This window comes from Coregonus lavaretus (genome assembly GCF_964263955.1).
Source record: "Coregonus lavaretus genome assembly, chromosome: 34".
In the NCBI taxonomy this organism is placed as follows: Eukaryota; Metazoa; Chordata; class Actinopteri; order Salmoniformes; family Salmonidae; genus Coregonus; species Coregonus lavaretus.
In genome coordinates, this window is record NC_140021.1 from 22,576,641 (window position 1) to 22,604,162 (window position 27,522).

Consider the following 27,522-nt stretch of genomic DNA (forward strand, 5'->3'; position numbering starts at 1 on the left):
AACACCTTATGGTCGGATGCCAAGCAGTTGCCATACCAAGCGGTGATGCAGCCAGTCAAGATGCTCTCAATGGTGCGGCTGTAAAAAAAAAAAAAGAGGATCTAAGGGCCCATGCGAAATCTTTTCAGCCTCCTGAGGGGGAAGAGGCATTGTCATGCCTTCTTCATGATTGTGTTGGTGTGTGTGGACCATGTTAATTCCTTAGTGATGTGGACACCGAGGAACTTGAAGCTCTCCAACCCGTTCCACTACAGCCCTGTCGATGTGGATGGGGGCATGCTCGGCCCTCCGTTTCCGGTAGTCCACGATCATCTCCTTTGTCTTGCTAACGTTGAGGGAGAGGTTGTTTTCCTTTTTTTTCTTCCTAGGGGGTAGATCAGCTTTAATATTGCAGCTAGATTGTGGCTTCCATCAATGTAATTGTCTGCGTCATTTCCAATCCCCCATACATTATTTTGTAAATATATACAGTACCAGTCAAAGGTTTGGACACACCTACTCATTCAAGGGTTTTTCTTTATTATTATTATATTATTATTTTTTACATCGTAGAATAATAGTGAAGACATCAAAACTATGGAATAACATATATGGAATCATGTAGTAACCAAAAAAGTGTGAAATAAATCAAAATATTTGTTCTTCAAATAGCCACCCTTTTCCTTGATGACAGCTTTGCACACTCTTGGCATTCTCTCAACCAGCTTCATGAGGTAGTCACCTGGAATGCATTTCAATTAACAGGTGTACCTTCTTAAAGGTTAATTTGTGGAATATATTTCCTTCTTAATGCATTTGAGCCAATCAGTTGTGTTGCGACAAGGTAGGGGGGTATACAGAAGATTGCCCTATTTGGTAAAAGACCAAGTCCATATTATGGCAAGAACAGCTCAAATAAGCAAAGAGAAACAACAGTCCATAATTACTTTAAGACATGAAGGTCAGTCAATACTGAACATTTCAAGAACTTTGAAAGAGTGCAGTCGCAAAAACCATCAAGCGCTATGATGAAACTGGCTCATGAGGACCGCCACAGGAATGGAAGACCCAGAGTTACCTCTGCTGCAGAGGATAAGTTCATTAGAGTTACCAGCCTCAAAAATTGCAGCCCAAATAAATGCTTCACAGAGTTCAAGTAACAGACACAGCTCAACATCAACTGTTCAGAGGGGACCGTGTGAATCAGCGCTTCATGGATCGAATTGCTGCAAAGAAACCACTACTAAAGGACACCAATAAGAAGAAGAGACCTGCTTGGGCCAAGAAACACGCGCAATGGACATTAGACCGGTGGAAATTTGTCCTTTGGTCTGGAGTCCAAATTTGAGATTTTTGGTTCAAACCGCTGTGTCTTTGTCAGATGCGTGTGGGTGAACAGATTATTTCCGCATTTGTATTTCTCACCGTAAAGCATGGAGGAGGAGGTGTTATGATGTGGGGGTGCTTTGCTGGTGACACTGTCTGTGATTTATTTAGAATTCAAGGCACACTTAACCAGCATGGCTACCACAGCATTCTGCAGCGATACGCCATCCCATCTGGTTTGGGCTTAGTGGGACTATCATTTGTTTTTCAACAGGACAATGACCCAACACACCTCCAGGCTGTGTAAGGGCTATTTTACCAAGAAGGAGAGTGATGGAGTGCTGCATCAGATGACCTGGCCTCCACAATCCCCCGACCTCAACCCAATTGAGATGGTTTGGGATGAGTCGGACGGCAGAGTGAAGGAAAAGCAGCCAACAAGTGCTCGGCATATGTGGGAACTCCTTCAAGACTGTTGGAAAAGCATTCCAGGTGAAGCTGGTTGAGAGAATGCCAAGAGTTTGCAAAGCTGTCATCAAGGAAAAGGGTGGCTATTTGAAGAATCTCAAATATAACAAATATTTTGATTTATTTAACACTTTTTTGCTTACTACATGATTCCATAGGTGTTATTTCATAGTTTTGATGTCTTCACTATTATTCTACAATGTAAAAAATTGTACAAATAAAGAAAACCCCTTGAATGAGTATGTGTGTCCAAACATTTGACTGGTACTGTGTATTTTTAAACAATATATATTTTCCTTTATTATTTTCCCCTAACCCTACCATCCCTCCCCTAATTGGAGTAAACTAATGGACAACAACTCTTAGGCTTCTACTTCCAGCTTAAACATTTCACGGGCACAGTATAGTTTACAATAGTTATCTTTTGTTTGTTTTTAGTCCCATCCTTCAGCTCCACTCAACCCCTCCTATCTATCTCAGAACCCCATCCAGTTTTTTTTCTATTTGCCATACATTTTTCAACTGTGCTGTGATGTTTCACAAAAGTTCTGAACCTTTCTATTCTCATAGATTCTACATATTGTAACTTAAAGATTAACATTTATTGGTAAGAGTATTATATTATTAATCGATTGACTATGACTTTTAAAATCATCTAGCAGTGCTATTTACAGAGTTAGCTCCAGGTAAATGTTGCAATTCTTCAGCCATTCCTGAACTTGCGACCAAAAACAAGCTACAAATGGACAGTGCCAAAACAAAGGATCTAATGATTCTGTTTCTTCACAGCAAAATCTGCAGAGCTGGGATGGTTGTATCCCCATATATATATATATATATATATACACAGTGGGGAAAAAAAGTATTTAGTCAGCCACCAATTGTGCAAGTTCTCCCACTTAAAAAGATGAGAGAGGCCTGTAATTTTCATCATAGGTACACGTCAACTATGACAGACAAAATGAGATAAAAAATTCCAGAAAATCACATTGTAGGATTTTTAATGAATGTATTTGCAAATTATGGTGGAAAATAAGTATTTGGTCAATAACAAAAGTTTCTCAATACTTTGTTATATACCCTTTGTTGGCAATGACACAGGTCAAACGTTTTCTGTAAGTCTTCACAAGGTTTTCACACTCTGTTGCTGGTATTTTGGCCCATTCCTCCATGCAGATCTCCTCTAGAGCAGTGATGTTTTGGGGCTGTCGCTGGGCAACACGGACTTTCAACTCCCTCCAAAGATTTTCTATGGGGTTGAGATCTGGAGACTGGCTAGGCCACTCCAGGACCTTGAAATGCTTCTTACGAAGCCACTCCTTCGTTGCCCGGGCGGTGTGTTTGGGATCATTGTCATGCTGAAAGACCCAGCCACGTTTCATCTTCAATGCCCTTGCTGATGGAAGGAGGTTTTCACTCAAAATCTCACGATACATGGCCCCATTCATTCTTTCCTTTACACTGATCAGTCGTCCTGGTCCCTTTGCAGAAAAACAGCCCCAAAGCATGATGTTTCCACCCCCATGCTTCACAGTAGGTATGGTGTTCTTTGGATGCAACTCAGCATTCTTTGTCCTCCAAACACGACGAGTTGAGTTTTTACCAAAAAGTTCTATTTTGGTTTCATCTGACCATATGACATTCTCCCAATCCTCTTCTGGATCATCCAAATGCACTCTAGCAAACTTCAGACGGGCCTGGACATGTACTGGCTTAAGCAGGGGGACACGTCTGGCACTGCAGGATTTGAGTCCCTGGCGGCGTAGTGTGTTACTGATGGTAGGCTTTGTTACTTTGGTCCCAGCTCTCTGCAGGTCATTCACTAGGTCCCCCTGTGTGGTTCTGGGATTTTTGCTCACCGTTCTTGTGATCATTTTGACCCCACGGGGTGAGATCTTGCATGGAGCCCCAGATCGAGGGAGATTATCAGTGGTCTTGTATGTCTTCCATTTCCTAATAATTGCTCCCACAGTTGATTTCTTCAAACCAAGCTGCTTACCTATTGCAGATTCAGTCTTCCCAGCCTGGTGCAGGTCTACAATTTTGTTTCTGGTGTCCTTTGACAGCTCTTTGGTCTTGGCCATAGTGGAGTTTGGAGTGTGACTGTTTGAGGTTGTGGACAGGTGTCTACTTATTTTCCACTATAATTTGCAAATAAATTAATTAAAAATCCTACAATGTGATTTTCTGGATTTTTTTCTTCTCAATTTGTCTGTCATAGTTGACGTGTACCTATGATGAAAATTACAGGCCTCTCTCATCTTTTTAAGTGGGAGAACTTGCACAATTGGTGGCTGACTAAATACTTTTTTTCCCCCACTGAAAGTCATTATGACTATGGTGCAAATGATAAAGACATCTAGGGCAAGAACATGGAGGGTAATGGGAAAATGGGTTTGTCCCAAATGACACCCTATTATTTCCTATACAGTGCACTTCTTTTGTCCAGGACCCATAAATGTGTGACGGTTGCATATAGCGGAAACACTGCAGCTCATACTTTTAGGAAGTTGTTTGAAGTTCAAGTTATGGTTAGAAGAAGAAGTATTGAAGTAGTCAAGAGAAGTATTGTACGTGGTGTTCTCAAGTCAACCACATTTCCAACCAAATCCCCCTACCACCAGAACATTCAGGCTCCAGACATGTTACAAAATACTTTCTACACAACTTGTGGAGTATCCCATGGCCCTGCTGTAGTAGAGACTGAACTTTTTATTTAGCGGTACAGAAATCTCACACTATGGAGAATAGAGATATGTACTCGCAACAGGCTGCATCCCAAATGGCACCCTTTTCCCTATATAAGTGCGCTACTTTTGACCGACCGGAACCCTTTGGGCTCTGGTCAAAAGTAGTGCTCTATAAAGTACTTTGCTTCTTCTTTCAAAATATAGTTTGGTGAATAATGGGTGACTCATTTGTAACAAGTTTCAGTAAATTATTTTTGGTATCATTTCTATGTTGAAGATTTAATATTTTGTTTTGCGTTTTTCCCCATATTCCATCCAATTTGCTTTATTTTTATAATATATTACACTTGATCTACTTGAATAAGTTCCTCCATAACTTTTGTATTTTTACCGCTAACGTATTATGTGCCTCTATGGTACTGTTTTATTGCTATCTATCTGTACAGTTAGTCCCTCTATTTCCTTTAATAATATATATATATTAAGAAATCTTGCATATCTTAATTTATTTCCGCAATTAACGAATAATATGTGTAATAATGTTGGCAGTTCATATGAAGGATTGTTACTTATAACCAGGATTGGCATTACAAAAATTACATTTTCTGGCAAGCAATCATTATTTTGGCAAACAATTATTGTGATTCATCCTGTATTGTCCCTAACATAATTTCCCCATAGCAACAGATGTGGGATGCACACAAACACACTCCCCACCCTTCCCCCACAAACAACCACAAGCTTAGATGTTCAACAGTTTTGCATATACAGTTGTAGCTGTTTGAGAAGGCATGCAAAATTGAGCAAGATTGGGGAGATTTGATTAACCAATTTCAAGTTCTAGCTGATGGCGCTCAGATACACCCCCCTACCCTGAAACACACACACACACACACACACACTGGTCCCCCGTTGTGACCATTTTCCCAAGCATCTCTGTGCAGTCAGACCTTTTGATTATTTTGTGCCACCAGGGCCACAATCATTTGCCCCCTCTCTCTGATTGTCTGAGTGTGACTCCCTCCCCATGGGTTACTGCAGCAAGTGTTGCCAGCACTGCCACTACCTGGGTGGGGGCACCCCACCGGAATCCCCACCGGCTAGGTACAAGGTCATCAAGGTTCTCATTAGCAGCTTTGAGAAATTCCTTGTATATTATGCTCACCCATCCGGGGGCTTTGGCTTTGTTGGGCAGTGCTGCTTTAGTGGGTCTCTGACCGCGTTTATCTTTCTGTCTTGGCTGCATATAGGCTACTTGCAGTAGACCTATTAAACAGATAAGGATTTCTCTTTAGTGTGTGGGTCGCTCAGGTGGCACCACACTTTAAGGTCACTGACCTCCTCCCTATAGGCTGTCTCATCGTTGTCGGTGATCAGGCCTACCACCGTCGTGTCGTCAGCAATCTTGATGGTGTTGGAGTCATGCGCAGCCACGCAGTCGTGGGTGAACAGGGAGTAAAGGAGGGGACTAAGCGCGCACCCCTTCTGGTCTCACGTGTTGAGGGTCAGTGTGGCGGATGTGTTGTTGCCTACCGTCGCCACCTGGGGGTGGCCAGTCAGGAAGTCCAGGATTCAGTTGCAGAGGGAGGTGTTCAGTCCCAGGGTGCTGAGCTTAGTGATGAGCTTGGAGGGCACTATGGTGTTGAACGCTGAGCTGTAGTCAATGAACAGCATTCTCACGTAGGTGTTCCTCTAGTCCAGGTGGGAGAGGGCAGTGTGGAGTGCAATAGAGATGGAGTCATCTGTGGATCTGTTGGGGAGGTATGTGAATTGGAGTAAGTCCAGGGTGTCTGGGATGATGGTGTTGTGAGCCATGACTAGCCTTTTAAAGCATTTCATGGGTATAGATGTGAGTGCTACGGGGCGATAGTCATTTAGACAGGTTACCTTGGTGTTCTTGCTCACAGAGACTATGGTGGTCTGCTTGAAACATGTAGGCATTACAGACTGGATCAGGGAGAGGTTGAAAATGTCAGTCAAGACACTTGCCCAGCTGGTCAGCGCATGCTCTGAGTACACGTCCTGGTAATCCATCTGGCCCCGCGGTCTTGTGAATGTTAACCTGTTTAAAGGTCTTACTCACATCAGCTATGGAGAGCGAGATCCCACAGTCATCCGGAATAGCTGGTGCTCTCATGCATGGTTCAGTGTTACTTGCTTCGAAGCGAACATAGAAAGCATTTAGCTCACGTCACTGGGCAGCTCGTGGCTGGTTTTATCTTTGTAATCCGTGATAGATTGCAAGCCCTGCCACATCCGACGAGCGTTCCCCGTTCCCCCTTCCCTCTTCAAAAGGATCACAATGGAAATAAGCTGTTAAGCTTTATTGTGTTACAGTTTATTAATATCATCAAGGATATGTGGAGGTGACACCGGCTGGAGTGCCCTTATGTATGTATTTACAAATTGTCAAATAAATTCAATCAATCAATCATGCATAGTAGGATTCAAACTTAGTTCTATATTGACGCTTTGCCTGTTTGATGGCTCATTGGAGGTCGTAGCGGGATCTCTTTTAAGCGTCCAGATTAATATCCGGCTCCTTGAAAGCGGCAGCTCTATCCTTTAGCTCAGTGCGGATGTTGCCTGTAATCCATAGCTTCTGGTTGGGATATGTCCTGTACGTACGGTCACTGTGGGGACAACGCCATCGATGCACTTTATTAATGAAGCCGGTGACTGATGTGGTAAACTCCTCTGATGAATCTAGAACATATTCCAGTCTAGCAAAATAGTCCTGTAATTTAGCATTCGCTGCATTTTTCCTGATGAAGTCACGTGGTTGGGAACATTCCTCACCCTATTTTTATGATAGGCTATTATGTGATACATACAGTATCATATCTAGCTTCCCCACCTCCCCTCATTCTGTACTCTGTGGTACTTTGGGGATGTCAAGAAGAGGCGCTCTTGCGGCCGAGTGAGGGAGGGAGAGAGTAAACTGTGTTTGTCAGCTTTTTAAACCCCAGAAATGTTTTCTATTCTCCTCTGCTCCTCATCCTAATGACAAGCTAATCCTGTTCCTTCTCTCCTCCACCTATATCTCTTTCTCTATTTTCTCCCCTGCTCTGCCCGCTTTGCACGGAAAATTAGCCGAGATGATGAGTCTGCTCTTTCAAGCAATCAATTCTCTGTGCTAAATCCCTCAAAAGAAGGTTAACTGTGGCAATAGAGACCCAGCCAGCCACGTAACCCCAATCCTGCCAATTTTCTATTCAACTAATTTAAAAAAAGCATTGGCCTGGAGAGTGAGCTGAATGAAATGTCAAAATATTGATGTTAAATAGTGATGTGATGTGATTTTAGGGCGTTTGTTATGGGGAGCGACAGGCAGGCAGGCCGTAGCTGTAGAAGCTGTGTGGAGGAATTAGGAGTGGCTGTGCCAACCAGGTGGTACTTTAATGATATTAGTAGTGATCTAGTTATTTATGAGGCTGTAAGTTATTCATGCCCCGTGCTGGCTATCTGACACAGCTTGAGCTGAGTGCTTTGACTGGAGCCAATTATAGTCTGGCTAAATACTGGCGGTCGCTACGCTGCGCTACTTGAAAGTCTTAAAAATTATTTACTGTCTTAAGTGTCTTCTTCACCCCTCTGCCCCTGGTGGTGGCCTTAAGTACTACAACCAGGTGGTGTTCAGTAGGGAGGAAACGTTTTGAAACTTTTATTACCTGATATTGTCCAATTAGGAGATGCTCCATTGGACTCCATATTTGTACAAGTGCAGAGTTCGATACTGCGACCAATACAGTCGCATTTGCGACCGTTTTAACTTGGCAGTGCGACACACATTTTTAATTAGTCGCAAGGGTGCCAGTGAATCTTTTTTTACCTGGTCACATTAGTTTCACAATTTGCTTTTAAATTTTTAATTATCATGATTTATTCAAACAGTAATGTGCAATTGACCAAAAATAAACCAACTTTCTAAGGAGGAAACAACGTCACGGGAATTCCCGTCTGTGTGTGTGCAGTGCGCGTACTGCCTAGATGTCTACCACTTTGTATAGCCGTACCGTCTTCGGGTAGATGGAAATGCAAATAAAAGGTAACTACAAAGCAGCCTATGCCTGCCTGGAAGAATCATGATTATTTGCATCAATCCAGTGGCCATTTGTTTTGAAAACTCCATCACAAGTGCACTACAGACATAGGTGCCGCGTCCATCAGCTAAGCTTCCCCTAAAGTAAATTGAATTAAATTGGCAAAATTATATATACTAATTAGCCTACTCCTGTCTATACAGAAATATATAAAATCATTCAAAATAGGCTACTACACCAGAAAGCATGATTTGGCCACCGAGGATCATTAGCTTCTTTTAAGAAATAAGCAGTGGATGTTTTTTATCACATTGCCTACAGTCGGAAGGGCCTGCAATTTGGGCAGCGTGTGGCAAATACCACATAGATGATTGTTGAGTTGCGACTGTCAGTGAAAAGTAGAGTTTAGAAAGCAAATGGCTATTGCTGTAAAGAGAAGACAATAAATGGACTAATCTGTCTTTTTATAGTTCTACAAATGTGTATCTTAATTGATTGAACAGTATACCCTATCGCATTGGTACCAGCGGAGAGCATCGGCCATATCCCCGTGAGTGCGCATATTCACTCTTTATCATTGTTGGGCCAGTGCCACTTGAAAGTTTTAGTTTTTGGACAACAATTTCCTCCTCCAGGTTAAATGGATGTCATATTGTAGGCTACTTGTTTCTCCCCTTCTCTTAGGCCTATTATATTGATCAGACAACGTTGTTTTAATATATCTGTTTGTCAGTGTCACCAGAGTAGGCTACCCGGTAATTTTTGTTGTATTAAAAAAGATTCGGCTAATGTCTCCATGCCTATAAAGTGTAGGAGAATTGCATTAAATGTCGTTATAATAGGCAAAGGAATGTATCTGATATACATTGCATTCGGAAAGTATTCAGATCCCTTGACTCTTTCCACATTTTGTTACGTTACAGCCTTATTCTAAAATTACATTAATTTTCTTCCTCATCAATCTATACACAATGCCCCATAATGACAAAGCGAAAACAGGTTTTTTAAACGGATACTTATTTACATAAGTATTCAGACCCTTTGCTATGAGACTTGAAATTGAGCTCAGGTGCATCCTGTTTACATTGATCATCCTTGAGATGTTTCTACAACTTGATTGGAGTCCATCTGTGATAAATTCAAAGGAATGGACATGATTTGGAAAGGCACACACATGTCTATATAAGGTCCAACAGTTGACAGTGCATGTCAGAGCAAAAACCAAGCCATGAGGTCGAAGGAATTGTCCATAGAGCTCCGAGACAGGATTGTGTCGAGGCACAGATCTGGGGAAGGGTACCAAATAATTTCTACAGCATTGAAGGTCCCCAAGAACAGAGTGGCCTCCATCATTCTTAATTGGAAGAAGTTTGGAACCACCAAGACTCTTCCTAGAGCTGGCCGCCCGGCCAAACTGAGCAATCAGGGGAGAAGGGCCTTGGTCAGGGAGGTAACCAAGAACCCAATGGTTGACAGAGTTCCAGAGTTCCTCTGTGGAGATGAGAGAACCTTCCAGAAGGACAACCATCACTGCAGCACTCCACCAATCAGGCCTTTATGGTAGAGTGGCCAGACGAAAGCCACTCCTCAGTAAAAGGCACATGACTGCCCGCTTGGAGTTTACCAAAAGGCACCTAAAGGACTCAGACCATGAGTAACAAGATTCTCTGGTCTGATGAAACCAAGATTGGACTCTTTGGCCTGAATGCCAAGCGTCACGTCTGGAGGAAACCAGGCACCATCCCTACAGTGAAGCATGGTGGTGAGAGCATCATGCTGTGGGGATATTTTTCAGCGGCAGGGAGACTAGTCAGGATCGAGGGAAAGATGAACGGAGCAAAGTACTGAGAGATCCTTGATGAAAACCTGCTCCAGAGTGCTCAGGACCTCAGACTGAGGCGAAGGTTCACCTTCCAACAGGACAACGACCGTAAGCACACAGCCAAGACAACGCAGGAGTAGCTTCTGGACAAGTCTCTGAATGTCCTTGAGTGGCCCAGCCAGAGCCCGGACTTGAACCTGATCGAACGTCTCTAGAGAGACCTGAAAATAGCTGTGCATAGAGTAGGCCAAGGTATAGTCCTGGATGGCAGGGAGTTTGACCCCAGTGATGTACTGGGCTGTACACACTACCCTCTGTAGTGCCTTGCGGTCGGATGCCGAGCAGTTGCCATACCAACCTGACAGAGCTTGAGAGGATCTGCAGAGAAGAATGGGAAAAGCTCCCCAAATACAGGTGTGCCAATCTTGTAGCGTCATACCCAAGAAGGCTCTAGGCTGTAATCGCTGCCAAAGGTGCTTAAACAAAGTACTGAGTAAAGGGGCTGAGTACTTATGTAAATGTCATATTTTTCAGTTTTTTATTTTTAATACATTTGCAAAAATGTCTAAAAACCTGTCATAATGGGGTATTGTGTGTAGATTGATGAGGGGAAAAAACTAGATAATCCATTTTAGAATAAGCCTGTAACATAACAAAATGTGGAAAAGGTGAAGGTCTGAATACTTTCCCAATGCACTGTACGCTGTAGCCTTGGCCTACTCTATGCCACTACGTGCTCAGCCATGCAGTGAATGGTCTTTTTTGCAAACAGTGATTTGTTATATTATTAGCCTAAATTATGACAATCCAATCTACTCATCACATTAAGAATAGTAGGCTATCTTACATACATTTGCAAATGTGATGATGCATGGAATTATTTATTGTAGCAGTGCATTTCTATGGTGAAAATTTGCTTCCCCAAACTTGAAACTCACGCGCCGCCTATGGCTACAGAAACACGACTATCCAAACACAACAGTCTGGCTGGTGTGCACCTGAATTAAAGGGTAACTACAAAAACATTGAATTTCTCAAAAATGGTCACCTGATGTGGTTTAAGCATTGTTGTGGACTTAGAATATCCAATGTTTGTTTTTCTATGAAACAAAGTGCGAAAACCAGGAAAAAAACGGGGAAATCACAGTCCTTCTCTCCGCTTTTTTGGTGGGGTGGGGTTTGAAAGTATCGTTTTGGTATAAAGTATTGTTTTTCCTAATTCTGCTCTCTAGAGGATTTAGCAGAAAATATGGCACTTTTGTAATCTGCAATAATTACATTTTAACAGTCTCTTTGCTGTTACAGTAAATCGATCCAAATCAACATAAGAACACAAGGGCATTCTAATTTAAAAGAAGGCTAGTCATTATTAGCCTGGTTCTGTATAGAATGCAGGCACATTATGGGAGTCATTATACATTTTTGAAAGAACATTTGTGTGACCAAATCATGTGCAGGTGCCACCAACTGAAAAAGTTAGTGTAGAACCCTGAAGTGGACAAGCTATCCTCTCTTTCTTTTATTTCCAAGGTATTGTATTGAATCATTCTAATTATATGGATGGATCCTCCTGTATTGCATTTACCCATAACCCTCCTCTCCTCTCCTCTCCCTGTTTGCACTCCCCCTCAAACTGTAGTTGACCTGGCTGGCAGGCCTACATCTAAGGCTCCTGTAAGTCGCTCTGGATAAGAGCGTCTGCTAAATGACTTAAATGTAAATGTGTGTTGGAATGCTATAGATTACTTTTGCTAGCTCCCCCTTACCTCAACTCCTGCTTCTCACCTCTCAACTCCCCCCGGCTCACCTCTTCTCGTCCTGTAAGGAGACTCTATATCTCAGAGGCACCTCTAAGGCCAGTGGAGACAGTGCATGTGTTTTAGTGTGGAGAGGGCATGTAAAGCCTTTACAGTGCCTTCAGAAAGTATTTATACCCCTTGACTTTTTCCACATTTTGCTGTTGATTTAATTGTCATTTCTTTGTCAACGATCTACATAAAATACTCTGTCAAACTGGAAGAAAAATCCTAACATTTGTAAAGAATGATGAAAAATAAAACACTAATATACTGTATCTTGATTACATAAGTACTCAACCCCCTGAGTCAATACATGTTAGTTTTTCTGGGTACGTTTCTAAGAGGTTTGCACACCTGCATTGTACAATATTTTCACGTTATTATTTAAACAATTCTTCAAGCTCTGTCAAGTTGGTTGTTAATCATTGCTAGACAGCCATTTTCAAGTCTTAACATAGATTTTCAAGCCGATTTAAGTAAAAACTAACTAGGCCACTCAGGAACATTCAATGTCGTCTTGGTAAGCAACTTCAATGTATATTTGGCCTTGTGTTTTAGGTTATCGTCTTGCTAAAAGGTGAATTTGTCTCCCAGTGTCTGGTGGAGAGCAGATTGAACCAGGTTTTCCTCTAGGATTTTACCTGTGCTTAGCTCTAATCCATGAATTTGTATCATAAACTCCCTAGTCCCTGCCAATGACAAGCATACCCATAACATGATGCAGCCACTACCATGCTTGAAAATATGAAGAGTGGTACTCAGTGATGTGTTGTGTTGGATTTGCCCCAAACATAATGCTTTGTATTCACGACATAAAGTTAATTTCTTTGCCAAATCTTTTCTGTTTGACTTTAGTGCCTTATTGCAAACAGGATTCATGTTTTGGAATATTTGTATTCTGTACAGGCTTCCTTCTTTTCACTGTGTCATTTAGATTAGTATTGTGGAGTAACTACAATGTTATTGATCCATCTTCAGGTTTTTCCTATCACAGCCATTAAACTCTGTAACTGATTCTTTGTAGTGACTACCAATAGGTGCCCTTCTTTGCGAGGCATTGGAAAACCTCCCTGATCTTTGTGGTTGAATCTGTATTTGAAATTCACTGCTCGACTGAGGTACCTTACAGATAATTGTATGCGTGGGGTACAGAGATGAGGTAGTCATTCAAAAATCATGTTAAACACTATTATTGCACACAGTGATTCCATGCAACTTATTAAGCAAATGTTAACTCCTGAACTTATTTAGGCGTGTCATAACAAAGGAGTTTACATTTTAGTAGACACTCTTATCCAGAGCAACTTACAGTTAGTGCATACATTATTTTTTAATTTTATTTTTCATACGTGGGAATCGAACCCACAACACCATGCTCTACCAACTGAGCTACATCCCTGCCGGCCATTCCCTCCCCTACCCTGGACAAATTGTGCGCCACCCCATGGGTCTCCCAGTCGCGGCCGGCTATGACAGAGCCTGGATTCGAACCAGGATCTCTAGTGGCACAGCTAGCACTGCAATGCAGTGCCTTAGACCACTGCGCCACTCGGGAACTTAGTTGAATACTTATTGACTCAACACATTTCATCTTTTCATTTTTTATTAATTTGTACACGTTTCTAAAAACATAATTCCACTTTGACATTATGGGGTATTGTGTGTGTAGGCCAGTGACAAAAAAAAATCTAAATTTAATCAATTTTTAAATTCAGGCTGTAACAGCAAAATATGGAAAAAATCAAGGGGTGTGAATACTTTCTGAAGGCACTGTACCTAATAAATTGCCTCCACCAAGATGTAGTTACAACACATACTAGCTTTTGACCCTTCACCTCTCTGAAAGGTAGGCTTCATGTGTCTACAGAGAGAGAGAAAGCGAGGGAGGGAGAGAGAGAGAATGAGATCTTTATAGCAAGCAGCTAGAGAGATCAACAACTGAGTACTGTATCACCTTTATTAATGCAATAAAGGAATAAGACTAGCGAAAACGGATAGGACACACACAAAAAACGGACACACACACACAGCAAAGTGTGTCTGAGCCGATGTGTTGGTCACCGGGCAGGCTGTGTTGAGAGTCTGGGAGCATGTTGGGTCTCTGGGCTGAAGTGATACCATTGTTCCCTCGAGCTCCATGCTCAGGGGGATTAAACAGACTGGTGTGGTCCAGAGTCTGATCTCAGACCTTAATGAGACAAGGCTTAATCTGCCAGAACAGGACAGAGTAAATAGACACTTGCTGCTAAAGTACATCATCAGGACATGTAACATTGGTTAGTTTTGATAGTTGATACTCCAGAATCCGTGTCTGTCTTTTGGCATCATATCCAGGGAGGGCTTGGATCGGACGCTGTCTGGATACACATTGACTGACTGACTAACTGACTGCCCCAGAGACTGAGGTCAGCTCTTTGTTCTGTTCTCTGTCTCCACCCTGCTCTCTATCCTAGCCTCAACTCTGTCTTCTCTCACTCTTTTTTTCCTCTCTCTCTCCCTCTATCCCTCCATCTCTCTCTATCCCTCCCTCTCTCCGGTGTCTCTTCACCGAGTCTTCTCAGATCCGTGGGGCTTGGAGAGTTGTTATATCTCCTGAGTCAAGGGTAACCACCATCAGGGTCTCTGTGGGATCAATTTAAAAGGGAAGCGCTTGTCTCTCCTCCTCTCCTCTCCTGGCCGGGCCCTCCTGGCTGATTGGTTCCGCTCGCCAGGAACACACAGGCTTTTGATCTCTCCCTCGTTAAGTTTTGGGAGCTTGGCGCTCAAAGTTCCACTTTACAGAGTATCTGTGTCTCTGGGTTTGCACCTGTGTGAGTTGTTTCAATCTTTTCAACGTTTTCTTTTGTACCAACCTATTGGGTTGTACATATTTAGTGAGTCTACTGCTGTTTTTCAATGTAAGAATAAAATGCCTCCCCCTGGTTGACTTCTGTAGGCACTGAGCAGCTTGCTTCTTGACACACAGTACTGTTACTCTGGTTAGAAGTGGCTCACAGCTCCAATGTATTCACACATTGTGGATCTACTTTTCTCCCGTCGGTCACAAAGAGAAGGAAAGGAACGCTGCTGGCACTTGCGAGCAGTCTCTGTTGTCCCTGGCTGAACAGTTGAACTGTGTCTCTCGCTCAACCATGGCAGGTGGACCCTATGGGCTCTGGGAAAAAGTAGTGCACCATAGGGAATAGGGCTGGGAATTGCCAGGGACCTCATGGTACGATATTATCACGACACTTAGGTGCCGATACGTATTGCGATTCTCTCGATTCTGTATGTATTGCAATTCGATATTGCGATTTGATGTTCCAAACATATTGCTCACCATATGTCTGCTGCAGAGAGACGAGAGCCATGAGAAAACGAGTTTTGATCAGTCATGGAAATAAAAGTACTGAAAACAAATTGGCTCACTATTTAAAAAGAAGATGGAGAACAAGCTTTAGGATGAAAAATACTGGAGTTTTGGCTCCGGTACAGCCGACTAGTGCTAGCAATTGCTACCTACTGTAGCAAAACATATATCTTTTTTTTTACAAATCGATACTTGGAGTCAAATATTGATATATAATATCCAAAAATAAAATTGCGATATGTAACTATCGATTTCTTTTTTCTTCCCATCACTAATGAATAAGGTGCCAATTGGGACACAGCCATGCTCTATTCAGTTAGTATGATACGATATAGGGCCACCCTGCTTTCTTTTCTCATATAGCTCTCACACATATGGGACGGGATATGTTATGGGGTGAGTTCTGTTCGCTTCTAGAGAGCCAAGCTGTGCTAGAAAATGCAATGTGGAAAGAAAATATCTGAATGCCCAGCACAGTACAGCATGGTGGGCAGTGTGAGAGGCCTTACTAATACAGGGCCTGTGTATGTGTATTCTAGTAGTTGTTAATATAGGGTTAAAATGGGGGCAGAAGTAGAGAGGAGAGACAGACAGGAGCCAGCCAGGACTCTCCCACTCGTCTCCAGTAGGATCAGAGCAGGTCAAACGGAGTGTGTGTGCATACGTGTGTGTGTGTGTGTGTGTGTGTGTGTGTGTGTGTGTGTGTGTGTATCATACCAAGTTTTTTATATACACAGGGCTAAACATGTAGACTAGGCCTAGTAGTAGGAGCCCAAATGGTGGTGATTGAATGATTACATTTGAACTGTACGTTGTGTCACCATGTGAGGCAGCATGACAGGCCAGTTCTTGCCAGTTGGATGGGATGAACAACTTTCTTTGAACTACCCATAAGCCAAGGCTTGGCCTACACTAGCCCTCTACACACAAAGTTAACAAACTAACTTTAGAGGTGTTTTTAGATGCGAGTCTATTTAGTGAAGCACCCTGCCTTGGCAACAACAGAACCCCTTATTCTCTCACTGGTGACATCACTGCTGTGCTCTAATTGAGGTTTTATACCAAGGCACGGAGTGGAGGGGTGTAATTTTCCTCCCCTACCCGAAATGGAGACGGCAGGTTTTCATGTGGTCGAGGTTAATTTGGGATTCGGTGGTACGGTGCAGCTGTATGTGATTTTACAAAAAAACACCTTGCTCTTTGTTTTTGTCTCCAAGTTTAAGACTTTAGCATGACAGGTGAGGGAAGGGAGCTTGGACCACCTGCCGATGGGCCATTTTGTTTGATAATGAAAACAATGACAAGATGAAATGATCTGTGCTATAGCATAAAACTAACATCAGGGGACTAAGGTCGGACCAAGTAATTTTTTTAATAACCAGAGATTGTGTGCCAAATGGCACCCCATTCCCTATATTGTACACTTCTTTTGACCAGGGGCCGGGTATAGGGTTCCATTTGGGATGCAGTCAGAGATGGTGAACCAAACAGTTTGGACTTTAATCAGTTAACCAATCTACATTTGTGAGTAAAATGGAACTGAAGTGAAAATGGTTTCAGGAGCTTTTAGATTCATTTAATCTATAAAACAAAAGGCAATCCATTTCCTCTGTCACCTCCATCTAAAGAAACTTAATCATTTTGAATTCAAATCCACATATGCCATTGCCATTCCACTGCCCTGCGGCTGAGTTGATGTTGAGTTTATAAGCTAGCAGAACGAGAGGCATGGCCCTGTAGTATGTAGATAGAATGCCATTATGAATAACATACACACACAAAGCCTCGGCGTAGGCTAATGACATTCAACACCCCCAGGAAAACACACAAAACAGAGGAAAACACACATCTCTATGGCTCTAGCCGTTGCTCTTTATCTCTCGCTATATCAAGGGCCTGTATAAACAGCATGTTTGAAGTGGAAAGCTTGAATCACAAATGTAATAATTTACATTGCAAGGTTACTGGTTACAGCCCTGGTCTGGATGGTGATGGTGGAGGGAGGGAGTGGCAATGTAAATGCCAGCCCAGCCCTGTGGAGGGAAGATGAACCTGATAGCTGCATGGGATGGTGGGAGGAAAAACAGAATGGAAGTTTTAACTGTTTATTTGAACATCTTGGTACATAAAATGTAATGTCATAGAATATATAAAACACCAGTAGCATAACTTTTTACCTCCTTCTGTACATACTGTAGCAACCTTGCGCCACTAACCAATAGCGAAGTACACACAGCAGTATTTTAGTGTGTGGAAATTATATTAGCTACTTGGGTAGTAGCTGTCAGAAGTATGCTCCGGTCATCCTACAAAGCCTGAGAGGCTATTTGGAAAGGATTGTGGTTTAAGAGCTGACCCCTTTCACTGCTCCTCAGCACAATGTCTCACACACACTGTCTCATGGGCCTCTCTGCCGGGGCCAAAGCCTGTTAGCTCCAATTCGTACTGTGTGAGTTGATAATGAGGAGTGTCGGTCAGTTGACTTAAAGCCTCACAGCCCTGGGACTAGCTCTCTCTCTCTCTCTCTCTCTCTCTCTCTCTCTCTCTCTCTCTCTCTCTCTCTCTCTCTCTCTCTCTCTGTCTTTCTTTCTCGCTCTTTTCAAGGTTATTTTCTCTCTCTCTCTCTCTTTCTCTCTCTGTCTGTGGAAAGAACATGCATATTACTCTTCAAGGACTTTCTGTACTGTGGAAAGAGAGTATATACCGCAGTGGAGGCTCCTCAGAGGATGAAGGGGAGGACCATTCTCCTCAGTGAATTTCAGATTAACATTTAAAAAGTTATCCTTTTTAGATCAAACTATATTTTAAATATATTAATGTCACCAAATGATTGATTAAAACACTGTTTTGCAATGACGGTCTACAGTATCCTCGACAGCACTCTGTAGGGTAGCACCATGGTGTAGCCGGAGGACAGCTAGCTTCCGTCCTGCTCTGGGTACATTGACTTCAATACAAAATTTAGGAGGCTCATGGTTCTCACCCGCCTTCCATAGATGTACACAGTAACTTCCGGAGGACGTCCTCCAACCTATCAGAGCTCTTGCAGCATGAACTGACATGTTGTCCACCCAATCAAAGGATCAGAAAATGAATCTAGTACTGAAAGCATAAGCTACAGCTAGCTAGCACTGTAGTGCATAAAATGTAGTGAGTAGTTGACTCAAAGAAAGAGAAAGACAATAGTTGAACAGTTTTGAACAAATTCATTTCTTCCAAAATGAAAGAGAAGCTAGAGAGAGATAGAGATTTCATCATTTTCTTTCAGTTTCACTTACTTAGCTAGCAAATGCTGCTAGCTAGTTTAGCCCCTGCTCAAACAGAGGGATGCTATGTTAGCTAGCTGGCTATGACTATCCAACACAACACGGGAACTCTTCCAAGTCAAGGTAAGCTTTTGGTTTTACAAATGTATTGCCACTAGTGCCTGGCGGTGTCAGTGCTAAACTGCTTACTGACTGTACACTGTAACGTCACTGCATGTTTGTAGCGGGTTTACTAACGCTTTAGTTCTATTTGCTATGTTGACTATGACATTACTTTAGCTAATATGGTGACAACGATGTAGGCTGTGTGTAGCGGTTATGATATGGTTTGGCTTGTAAAGGTTGTTTTGACTTGTCACATACGGCTGATGTGTTGTGCATTGAAGTCCACAAGCGAATGGAAAAGCTGAGAGAAGGAGAGTGCATAGATGCGAGAAGGAATACAACGTGGCTGCTATGAAAGTGAACTGTATTTACGCGTGATAAGGGGTGTATTCATTCCGCCGATTCAGTTGAAAAACATTTCTTAAAAACGGAAGCAAATGGAACGAAACGGTAATAAACATACCTGAATTTGTCCAATAGAAACTTATGTTTGCAACTATTGAACTAATAATTACACCCTAGATCAGCTAGATGCAGGCAAGAGTGTGCATGGCAGTATTGCATATGTCAGTGTCTGTCACCTCAAATTTATCTCTCGACCTGTGTGCACCTACGTTGTAAACTTTCATTTTAAGGCTAGGTTGTAGCATGATGGGTATAGGGAATGATGGGTATAGGGAAAATTAGAGTAACATGTAGTAGCCTAAACCTATCGCTGTTACATTGATACAATGCTTGTTTACCATGTGACTGACATTTCTTACTCACAATACCTGAAACTGGAGCCTAGACTTACCTTTCCAGCTGCATATGCATATTTCCAGTGCATTATGGTAATAGATCAACCAGATCGCGTTCATCGTTTCGCCCGTTAGATAATTGTTCATTTATGAAGGTTTCCCAAAACAGTGGTTTGAACCAGTTACGTGTGTTTGTTTACAAAGAAGCACAACGAGCAAAATGGGAGCTTCCTGAGATGAGTCACTCCTGCAGTGCAACTTAAGTGAGGTGATCAAGTGAAATTATGAAATTCAATACTGTTTGCCAGCTATATATCTTAACTATTAAGTTAACTATCTAAGATCTGCCAAATAAATCCTCTCCAGCTGGGTTTTGCTAACTTGCTAATGACTCCCGAGTGGCGCAGTGGTCTAAGGCACTGCATCGCAGTGCTAGCTGTGCCACTAGAGATCCTGGTTCGAGTCCAGGCTCTGTCGCAGCCGGCCACAACCGGGAGACCCATGGGCGGCGCACAATTGGTCCAGCGTCGTCCAAGGTAGGGGAGGGTTTGGCCGGCAGGGATGTGGGTTCGTTTCCCACGGGGGGCCAGTATAAAAAATTTAAGAAACGTATGCATTCACTAACTGCAAGTCGCTCTGGATAAGAGCGTCTGCTAAATAACTAAAATGTAAAGAAAAATGTAAATGTCATGTAAATGTTAGCTATGTGGCTGATGTTAGCTTGCAAGATCAAGCTTGGTAATAGCAGCAGAGACAATCCCCTCCTGGATTAAGATCCCTGCTGCCTAATATTTGTTTTGTGCGTGCTGCAAACTGCGCTTTGAGATACTTTATGAGCTGGGTTGTCTGCCCTAGTAGTAAATGTTTGCATGCGCTCATTAGCATTTACCTAGCATCCGCTATGAGAATTCCTTAGTACTGGTTAGAATTTTGTTAGCATTCTGGTAAGTGACGTCTTTTTAGTTTGTTTTTTTTGTTTACCCCCAAAAAAATATCACCCTTGTGTGCATTACCGGTAATACCGTATATCCCTCGATGGCACAGGCACGGTATTAAGGTATGGAAATCTGGATACCGCCCAACCCTAAAGCATTTTAATTGATATTCTCCATAGATCTAGCTTTTAAATCCAGGACGAGGCTCAATCTGTATCTGGGAAACCGGCCCTGTATGTTTAAAGTTTAGTGTTCCTTTCCTATATACTGCAACATATGTACACTACCGGTCAAAAGTTTTAGAACACCTACTCATTCAAGGGTTTTTCTTTATTTTTACTATTTTCTACATTGTAGAATAATAGTGAAGACATCAAAACTATGAAATAACACATATGGAATCAGGTAGTAACCAGAAAAGTGTTAAACAAAGCAAAATATATTTGAGATTTGAGATTCTTCAAATAGCCACCCTTTGCCTTGATGACAGCTTTGCACACTCTTGGCATTCTCTCAACCAGCTTCATGAGGTAGTCACCTGGAATGCATTTCAGTTAACAGGTGTGCCTTCTTAAAAGTTAATTTGTGGAATTTCTTTCCTTCTTAATGCGTTTGAGACAATCAGTTGTGTTGTATCAAGGTAGGGGGGGTATACAGAAGATAGCCCTATTTGGTAAAAGACCAAGTCCATATTATGGCAGGAACAGCTCAAATAAGCAAAGAGAAACGACAGTCCATCATTACTTTAAGACATGAAGGTCAGTCAATCTGGAACATTTCAAGAACTTTGAAAGTTTCTTCAAGTGCAGTCGCAAAACCATCAAGCGCTATGATGAAACTGTCTCTCATGGGGACCGCCACAGGAATGGAAGACCCAGAGTTACCTCTGCTGCAGAGGATAAGTTCATTAGAGTTACCAGCCTCAGAAATTGCAGCCCAAATAAATGCTTCACAGAGTTCAAGTAACAGACACATCTCATCAACTGTTCAGAAGAGACTGTGTGAATCAGGCCTTCATGGTCGAATTGCTGCAAAGAAACCACTACTAAAGGACACTAATAAGAAGAAGAGACTTGCTTGGGCCAAGAAACACGAGCAATGGACATTAGACCGGTGGAAATTTGTCCTTTGGTCTGGAGTCCAAATTGGACATTTTTGGTTCCAACCGTCGTGTCTTTGTGAGACGTGGTGTTGGTGAACGGATGATCTCTGCATGTGTAGTTCCCACCGTAAAGCATGGAGGAGGAGGTGTTATGGTGTGGGGGTGCTTTGCTGGTGACACTGTCTGTGATTTATTTAGAATTCAAGGCACACTTAACCAGCATGGCTACCACAGCATTCTGCAGCAATACGCCATCCCATCTGGTTTGGGCTTAGTGGGACTATCATTTGTTTTTCAACAGGACAATGACTCAACACACCTCCAACAAGTGTAAGGGCTATTTTACCAAGAAGGAGAGTGACAGAGTGCTGCATTAGTTGACCTGGCCTCCACAATCCCCCGACCTCAACCCAATTGAGATGGTTTGGGATAAGTCGGACAGCAGAGTGATGGAAAAGCAGCCAACAAGTGCTCAGCATATGTGGGAACTTCTTCAAGACTGTTGGAAAACCATTCCAAGTGAAGCTGGATGAGAGAATGCCAAGATTGTGCAAAGCTGTCATCAAGGCAAAGGGTGGCTATTTGAAGAATCTTTTTTGGTTACTACATGATTCCATATGTGTTATTTCATAGTTTTGATGTCTTCACTATTATTCAACAATGTAGAAAATAGTGAAAATAAAGAAAAACCCTTGAATGAGTAGGTGTTCTAAAACTTTTGACCGGTAGTGTACATATGTTGCATATGGGTTGACTTAAGCATTTCTCTATGTGTTTTAAAACTGCAGAAGAACAGAGGCATCATTCCCTTATGTAGGCCCGCGGACAAATAAAACATTTGTATGGATGTGGGTACGCAGACCCACGAGCCACTGCGGCCCCTCATGATGAGTTCCGTTTTTTTGTGGCCCCCACCCCCATCAAAGTTGCCAATCCCTGATCTAGAGCCATTATTCCCAAGTGGCGCAGCGGTCTAAGGCACTGCATCTCAGTGCTTGAGGCGTCACTACAGACCCCTGGTTCGATTCCAGGCTGTATCACAACCGGCCGTGATTGGGAGTCCCATAGGGCGGTGCACAATTGGCCGGTGTAGGCCGTCATTGTAAATAAGAATTTGTTCTTAACTGACTTGCCTAGTTAAATAAAGGTAAAATAAAAATAACATATGTACTGAAAACAATGTTCTGTGTGTGTGTCTGTGTGCACACGCACGTGTGTTACCGTTACTCTGAAACAATGGAGGTGTCAGGGTGAATTATCTCTCTTCTCTGGCTGAGTACTCCGAGAGCTTAGAGATGTACCCAGAGTTTTGCTGAGTTGCAGGTGAATGATGGTGTCTGAGTTGTATTGCTTATTTTCCTTCCCTTGTCTTTTTTCCCCTCCCTTTCATCCTGCTTTTCACTCTTGAGGTTCTCTAACAAGGTTGTTTGAAGAGGATAAGGTGTGTTAACTGAATAATTTACACAGTAGAATGCTCTTGGTTTATTGAATATAGAGCCTGACAGAGTGGCCAGGGGTCCCCAATCACCCGCCTGGCTGGTAGCCTGGTATGTTAAACGAAACGTCCCTTTGGCTAATGTTGGGGCAGCAGGCGCTCGGCCGTGCGTCACCACAATCTGTGTCTAATGGATGCCTTAAAAAGACTGTCAGAAATAATGTGATTTTACAGTAGTATATTTAGCTTCATTCAGCCTATATGTACTGTGTTCCAGGGGCCCGTGGAGAGGGTCAGGGAGAGGAGCAGACCTCTGGCACCGGCCCTGGGAGAGAGGAGGGGCCACAACAGAGGGAGGAGGACGGAACAAGCACATTGGTAATGATGTTTTTATTTTTTTATTTTTTTTATTCTGCGTGTTTGAGATAGGGCTGGGCCATATGGCAAAAACATAATATCACTGTATTTTTCGAATTTTACACGGTATTTGACGGTATTTTATGTTTTTGAATAATAAAAGTTCTAAATTTGCTTTGAGTAGTGCATGACCCTAGGTTGGAAACACATACATTCTAAGTGATTTCAATCGGTCTCTCTCAATTCTGATTGTTTTATAATGTTCAGTTAAACTTAAACACAAAAAAACTATCCTAGGGGACCATATAATCTTTGGCTACATTCAATGTTTTCTCTTAGCTACTTCGCCTATTCCTCTTTGATTTAGAAGATATTGTTGCACAAACAACATGCTGATTCAGGCCTACACCATCACTGGTACCAGGCTGTATAACTAGCTACATTTACTCTGACTCAGTACATTTATTAGCTAGCCAGCTAACTAGTGATTAGCATTAGCGGCTAACAGGTCAGCAGCATGGATGGAGCAAGAGAGCGGAGAGAGATGACTCCAGTAGCGGTGTAAACTATAAAAATTGACATTACACACAGCGTATCACATTTAACAAACCAAACATTCAAATACCGTGATAGAAGGTAAGTAAAAACCCAAACCGGTCCGTGCATCAATACCGGTATATAGTAAAATACGGTATACAGCCCAGCCCTAGTTTGAGATAGACCTGCACAGAATATTGTTATATCATAGGAAATTGACAGGTTAAACGCTTCTCCATGCATCACAAAGATCTGTCGAGGTAAAGGGGGAGAAACTCCCAAAAGCCTGCCATTTCCTCTCCTCGCTCCTTATCATGTCCTGTTTACACAGACAGCCAGAGCAAAAGAGCGCCAAACGAACGTATCCACATCTCATCTCCTGTGTGTGATCCTCCTCTCCTCATCCCAGGAGAGTCAAATCCCTCAGCCATCATTGATCTCGTTATAAAAATAGATAATCTAACTAAGCGATCACATCTTTTACCATCTATCTCCCTTTTCCTCCATTTTCTCTTTTCATCAACTCTGTACTGTAATGGCTGACAGGACTGGATGAGTTGATCCTCAATGGCCTTCTCCTGTCCTGGCCATGACAGGTTGGGGGTCATGGAGGAAAGGACACAAGGAAAGGAAGCTAGCTGAAGAAAGGACACAAGAAAAGGAAGATAGCTGTCTCGATTGAGACACTGCCACTGTTTTCCCTCTGCTTTATGCCTCTTCTTTCGAAGCCCATTAAAACTAGCTAGTGAGGGTAAGGTTGTGTCTGTCTGTCTGTCTGTGTGTGTGTGTGGTTAATTTAACAGCATCACTGAAGGTAACTACAGTAATTACCCAGGGTTCCCTTTGATCCTGCCAGACAATGTTTCCCAGGTTCTAATGCCCATCAAAGAATTAGTGCAGTAACCTTTTCTAACTCTGCTGAGACAAAAGAGAGACAGACAGGCTTTCACCTTTCTCTCTCTATAACTCAGGAATGAGCACTGTGTTTTTGGTTCAGCGCTAACTAACCAGACCTGGGTTCAAGTGGTATTAGATTAATTTTCAAATACTTTTCAGCATTTGATTGGAGTGCCTAGACGTGTGGGTTTGCAGTTTCTGGACTATTCCATTGGTTCCATTGCGCCAGGCAAGCTCAAACAAATACAGTTAGTCCTTGAAATATTTAAAATACGTTTTGAATCCAGTGTGTGCTTAGTCCCCTCCTGTACTCCCTGTTCACCCATGACTGTATGGCCATGCACGACTCCAACACCATCATCAAGTTTGTTGATGACACGACGGTGGTAGGCCTGATCACCGACGACGACGAGACAGCCTACAGTGAGGAGGTCAGAGACCTGGCTGTGTGGTGCCAGAAAAATAACCTCTCCCTTAACGTGAGCAAGACAAAGGAGCTGATCGTGGACTACATCGACGGGGCTATAGTGGAGAAGGTCAAGAACTTCAAGTTCCTTGGTGCCCACATCACTAAGGACTTAAAATGGTCCTCAAACCAGCACAGTCATGAAGAAGGCATAATAGCGCCTCAGGAGGTTGAAAACAATTTGCATTGGCCCCTCAGATCTTCAAAAAGGTTTTACAGCTGCACCATTTAAGAGCATCTTGACTGGCTGCATCACCGATTGGTATGGCAACTGCACCGCCTTCAGTCACAAGGCGCTACAGAGGGTGGTGCGGACGGCCCAGTACATTACTGGGGCCGAGTTCCCCACCATCCAGGACCTCTATACCAGGCGGTGTCAGAGGAAGGCCCGGAAAATTGTCAAAGACCCTAGCCACCCAAGCCATAGACTGTTCACTCTGCTACCGCACGGCTAGTGGCACCGGAGCGCCAAGTCTGGGACCAAAAGGCACCTGAACAGCTTCTACCCCCAAGCCATAAGACTGCTGAACAGTTAATCAAATGGCTACCCATACTATTGCATTTACCCTTTTTTGCACTGACTCTACTCACACATACACACACACAAAACACACACACACATGCATATTGATGCCACACACACACACACACACACACTTTCACACCACATACGTTGCTGCTACTCTGTTTATTATCTATCCTGATTGCCTAGTCGCTTTGTGAGTTTTAGTGTATGTAATTTGAGCTAAGCTTTTATCTGTAAACAGGTGCTCAAACATAGCCGGAGTCAGACTCCAGCCACCCAAGTCAGAGACTCTTTTCTCTGCAACCAACAGAACCCTGAACAGCTTTTACCCCCAAGCCATAAGACTGCTAAATAGTTTGTCCGGGTAGCAATTGGTTAACTATTTAACTATCTGCATTGACCCCTGTTTGTACTAACTCTTTTGACTCAACACATACGCTGCTGTCACTGTTTATATCTATCTACTTTATCCCTACTTAGATGTACATACAGTGCCTTTGGAAAGTATTCAGACCCCTGGACTTTTTCCACATTGTGTTACTTTACAGCCTTATTCTAATTTTATTTTATTTTTTATTCTCATCAATCTACACACAATACCCCATAATGACAAAGCAGAAAAAATTTAATAAATACCTTATTTACATAAGTATTCAGACCCTTTGCTATGAGACTCGAAATTGAGCTCAGGTACATCCTGTTTCCATTGATCATCCTTGAGATGTTTCTACAACTTGATTGGAGGCCACCTGTGGTAAATTAAATTGATTGGACATTATTTGGAAAGGCACACACCTGTCTATATAAGGTCCCACAGTTGACAGTGCATGTCAGAGCAAAAACCAAGCTATGAGGTCGAAGGAATTGTCCATAGAGCTCCAAGACAGGATTGGGTCGAGGCACAGATCTGGGGAAGGGTACCAAAACATTTCTGCAGCATTGAAGGTCCCCAAGAACACAGTGGCCTCCATCATTCTTCGTGCTTTGTTGACTTTGTTGACTATGAACTTGCTTGTTTACCCAACTGTGGGACAGACTATGTTTGTTCCCACACTCGGGACTCTGACTCTCTATTGGGTACACAGACTCTTGGCCTCCCATCATATTCTAACCACCTCTTGCCGGCTTCGTATTCATGTTACCTAATGAAATTGCTGTACAATATGATCTTGTTGCCATCTGATGCACATTCAAATGTCATAAAAAATTAACATTGCAGAGCTCTCCCTGTCCTCTGCCGTGCCCTGATTTTATTACTGCTGATGATATCTGGAAATGTGCATGTACACCCTGGCCCGTCTACTGTTGCTAGCCCCAATTCTGACTTGTGCTCTGATATGTTTCACTGATTTCTGCTCTTGTAAAAGCATGGGTTTAATTGATCAATTGAAAGTGTGGGTTCACAGCTCCAATCCAGATGTGTTGGTCATTACTGAGACGTGGTTAAGAGAGTGTTTTGAACGCTGATGTTAACCTTTCTGGTTATAACCTTTTTCGGCAAGACATCTTCCAAAGTGGGTGGAGTGGCAATCTTTACCAAGGAACACCTTCAGTGCTCAGTTGTCTGTCTCCAAACAATTTGATTTGCTGGTTTTAAGCATTGAACTTTCAAATAGATCTTTGTTGACTGTTGCTGGGTATTATCGTCCACCATCAGCACCGGCCTGTACCCTACCTGCC

At 42.7% G+C, this 27,522-nt stretch overlaps 1 protein-coding gene across 1 annotated transcript in view; it reads left to right on the forward strand.

The window, feature by feature from the left end:
• The window catches only part of LOC311109409 (zinc finger protein 438-like), a 92,360-nt gene that overhangs the window by 35,851 nt on the left and 28,987 nt on the right, over nucleotides 1-27,522 (forward strand). The window contains exon 2 of the mRNA XM_084152272.1: nucleotides 23,337-23,437. The gene's annotated coding sequence lies outside the window, so the exon portion shown is untranslated. The remainder of the gene's footprint in view (nucleotides 1-23,336; nucleotides 23,438-27,522) is intronic.